This window comes from Anoplopoma fimbria, chromosome 21 (assembly GCF_027596085.1).
Source record: "Anoplopoma fimbria isolate UVic2021 breed Golden Eagle Sablefish chromosome 21, Afim_UVic_2022, whole genome shotgun sequence".
Taxonomy (NCBI): Eukaryota; Metazoa; Chordata; class Actinopteri; order Perciformes; family Anoplopomatidae; genus Anoplopoma; species Anoplopoma fimbria.
Genome location: NC_072469.1, coordinates 1,252,658 through 1,257,657, shown reverse-complemented (window position 1 = coordinate 1,257,657; position 5,000 = coordinate 1,252,658).

Sequence of the window (5,000 nt, the reverse complement as noted above, 5' to 3'; positions counted from 1 at the left end):
ACACACACACACACACACACACACACACACACACACACACACACACACACAGAGCCCCATTGAAGAATTTGCTGCTGTGACTTCACCCCTCCTTCCTCTTCATGGAGCTAAATCTGTCTGACATCATTGACGCTGCCCCCCCTCCTCCCCCATAGACTTCTATAGTTGTGATGTATTATGCATGGTGTGTCCCTATTATGTCATCTCCCAGCAGGACCAGTGAAACCGATCCGTGTCTCGCTCCCAGAATCAGATCAAAAGCAGCCGTCGGGTTCTCACCTCCAACGCTGCGTTCAGAAAAACAGCCGAACACCTCAGAACTTCTGCAGTAAGAGTGTTAAAGTACACGTTTTTATACGCTTTATAAATACTGAATATATATATATATATATATATATATAATGATGCAAAGTTAAAGGATTGGAAACCGTCTGGGTTGGCGTCGTCTCTGAGAGGAAAACGTGTTTTCACAAGACAGATGTGGGGTTTAAGGCTGAGGCTGCAGAAATGAGGGTAAAAGTGAGTTTGGTGTGAATGAAGGTGAATCTGATGGTCGAAAACCAAGAACTAGATGGGCAAAAACACGGCTAAAAAAAAGGGTTGTGAGGTTCAAAGGAACAAGATGTTCGACTGTCAAAAACCAAGATGGCAACGGTTCAAAAACCAAGATGGCGACAGTCAGTAAAAAGATGGTGACGGTCAAAAAATCAAGATGGCAAACAAAATGGTGACGGTCGAAAACTAAGAACTAGGTGGGCAAAAACACGACAAAAAAAAAGGGTTGTGAGGGTCAAAGGAACAAGATGGCGACAGTCAGTAAAAAGATGGTGAAGGTGAAGCACACAAGATGGCGACGGTCCAAAACCAAGATGGCGACGGTTCTTCTTGGCTAAAAACCAAGACGATGAAGACCAAAAACCAAAAATGCAAAGAAAAGGTAAATTTCTTAAATTTTAGCTCCTCAAAATGAGGATATCATCTTCTGTGACTGTACATTAAATATATTCGTGTTTTGGATACTGAAGACTTCAGTCTGGTGATATTTTGTATTATTCTCTTAGTCAACAACTCCCATAAAATGTGTTGGCACTTCTCTCAATAATGTCTCACTTCCTGTCTGTTGCCCGTTGGTTCATTTGAAGACGTAAATATTTAAAAACACCATTTTTTAAATCAAACAAACAGGAGGAAACAGTGACTTTGTTGGGGACTATTTTCAGTGGCGGATTAATCCATATTTGCTGCTCTAGTGAGTATTTGTTAGTAGATCCATCCACAGAGCGGTTGATGAGGAGGAGGCTGCAGTTCCTGTGCTCACCAGCAGGGGTCACTGAAGACTTCAACTTTAAAGAATCATAAGTGGAGGAGAGTCCAGTTCTGTGTCCAACTGTGATTGGACGAGAGGAGGACAGACCGCGTTTTGAAGGTCAAACTCAAAGTGAACACAACAAGGACGCACACACACACAGGACACACACACACACACACACACACACACACACACACACACACACACACACACACACACACACACACACACACACACACACACAGACAGTTGGGTATTTTGTGTCTGTGCAGAAGTTAAATGTTTTCAGATTTGAGACGCTTGGAAGCTGTCCGGGGACCCAATTACTGTCTGTGTGTGTGTGTGTGTGTGTGTGTGTGTGTGTGTGTGTGTGTGTGTGTGTGTGTGTGTGTGTGTGTGTACTCATGCTGCAGCACTGCATCGCCTCAGGGAAACATCTGTGTTAATATTCAGGAGAGAGAGATTCAGCTGACATCAGCAGGAGACGACGAGATCCCCCACGCTCTCTCTCTTTTTCTGTTTTCTATCCACACACACACACACACACACACACACACACACACACACACACACACACACACACACACACACACACACACACAAATACACACACACACACAAACACTTACATACAAATACTCTGTTACAAGTAAAAGTATGGAAGTATAAACAGGAAAATGTACTTTAACTATCAAAAGCAAAAGTCCTCATTATGCAGATTGTAACCTGCTGTATTATTATAAAGTACAATATGTACCTCTGAGGTGTATACAGTATAAAGTACAATATGTACCTCTGAGATGTAGTACAGTATAAAGTACAATATGTACCTCTGAGGTGTAGTACAGTATAAAGTACAATATGTACCTCTGAGGTGTAGTACAGTATAAAGTACAATATGTACCTCTGAGATGTAGTACAGTATAAAGTACAATATGTACCTCTGAGGTGTAGTACAGTATAAAGTACAATATGTACCTCTGAGATGTAGTACAGTATAAAGTACAATATGTACCTCTGAGATGTAGTACAGTATAAAGTACAATATGTACCTCTGAGATGTAGTACAGTATAAAGTACAATATGTACCTCTGAGATGTAGTACAGTATAAAGTACAATATGTACCTCTGAGATGTAGTACAGTATAAAGTACAATATGTACCTCTGAGATGTAGTACAGTATAAAGTACAATATGTACCTCTGAGATGTAGTACAGTATAAAGTACAATATGTACCTCTGAGGTGTAGTACAGTATAAAGTACAATATGTACCTCTGAGATGTAGTACAGTATAAAGTACAATATTTACCCCTTTAGTGAAGTGAAACACAATAATACTAAAAGTAAACTAAATAAACATTTACTTTTACTTTATTATTATGTTTTTGCCATACCCTAAATTGTAATGCAGTAATTTTACATTGTGGTACTTTTTTAAGTAAAGTAAAGGATCAGAGTACTTATGATAACAAATACTTTAAAGTACTGCCTATTTGTGTGTTTTCTCTCCAGACATAATATATATTTTTTAAATAAATTGATTAACTCCAAACATTAAACTGCAAAAGCAGATATACCTGCTGTTGTACATGTACCTGTAGTAACCGCATAGTATTCCTTTAGTATGTTTCTATCTGACACTCCTAACTGTGTTTGTGTAGGAAAGGTCAAAGGTCATGATGACACTTGTGTTTACAAATTATTTATCGGATTTTAAGCAAATTTAGAATCAAAAGTGAATAAATTGAAATTGTTGTGATTTTTGGTCAAAAAATCTAAATCAAACAAACTTCATATCACAGATTTAAAAATGTTGCAGGAATAATAATAACGATGAGAATCGTTTCGTTTTGTGATTTTAAATTAAATTGTTTTAGTGAAGAAAAATAAGTGAGGAACGAAAAAACAGAAGTGCAGTTTAAACCTGATACTGTGAAAACTGTTGATCCAGCAGGGGGCGCCACTCTGACTCAGCTGGTCGTTTGTTCAAACACAAAGAGATGAATATTTACAATAATATATATAGTTATATATATAATATAGTTAAACAATGAAATAAACACTGACTTTATCATCAAACATCATTAAAATATGTTCATTTGTATAACTCACACCTTCAGCTCATAAACGTCTTTATGCTCATTATAATTAGTATAATTATATAAAATAATGTAATTTAATACATCCGTCAGTTTATAATGTTATAATTTATAATGTTAAAATGTTATAATAAATGTTATGTTATAATGTTATAATGTTAAATTATAATGTTATAATTTATAAATGTTAAAATGTTAAAATGTTAAAATGTTATAATGTTATAATGTTAAAATGTTATAATGTTAAAATGTTATAATGTTATAATGTTATAATGTTATAATGTTATAATGTTATAAAAAATGTTATAATGTTAAAATGTTAATGTTATAATGTTATGTTATAATGTTATAATGTTATAATGTTATAATGTTATAATGTTAAAATAAAATGTTATAATGTTATAATGTTAAAATGTTATAATGTTATAATGTTATAATGTTATAATGTTAAAATGTTATAATGTTATAATGTTATAATGTTATAAATGTTATAATGTTATAATGTTATAATGTTATAATGTTATAATGTTATGTTAAAATGTTATAATGTTAAAATGTTATAATGTTATAATGTTATAAATGTTATAATGTTATAATGTTATAATGTTATAATGTTATAATGTTATAATGTTAAAATGTTATAATGTTAAAATGTTATAATGTTATAATGTTATAATGTTATTGTTATAATGTTATAAATGTTATAATGTTATAATGTTATAATGTTATAATGTTAAAATGTTATAATGTTATAATGTTATAATGTTATAAATGTTATAATATAATGTTAAATGTTATAATTAATGTTATAATGTTATAATGTTATAATGTTATAATGTTCTGGATGAATCTAAATAAATAAACAGCTCCTTCACGTTAAAAAATAACATTAATTAAATCTGTAAATAAACGCTTTGATGTTTAAAATAAATATTCTTTTAATAAATCAAAATGATAAATATATTAACATATATATATATATATATATATATATATATATATATATATATATATATATATATATATAAAGTCCATAGAGACCATTGAGTAGCTGCTCTGGAGCTTTTGGTCACATAAAGTCTTCATTAATAGATTATTTTCTATTTGTTTCTGAGCCATTTAATAATTTATAATAATAATAATTCTCATCTTTGATTGATTAATAAGTTTAAAGCTCAAAAAAACCAAAGAATGCATCTGATGTTTCTGTGAATGCCTGAAGGCCTGAAACATCATCTTCATCATGACGTCATTGTTTAAAGTTAAATGTTAGTGAACACACATTCTGAAACATTGTTCGAATTTAATTAAAAATGATAAATTATGCAGATTTATTTTTAACATGTAGCCGCCATCTTGAAGTCACGATCTGTGTTTCTGTTGGAGACATTAAAGCAAATAAATTAAATGAATGGAGGACATGATAAAAAAGGAGGGAGGAGGAGGAGGAGGAGGAGGAGAGGAGGAGGAGGAGGGGAGGAGGAGGAGGAGGAGAGGAGGGAGGAGAGGAGGAGGAGGAGCTTTCTCTCTCTCTCTCCTCTTCTTCCTCTTCTTCCTCTTCTTCTCTCCAGACGCGTAAAGCAGGCAGGA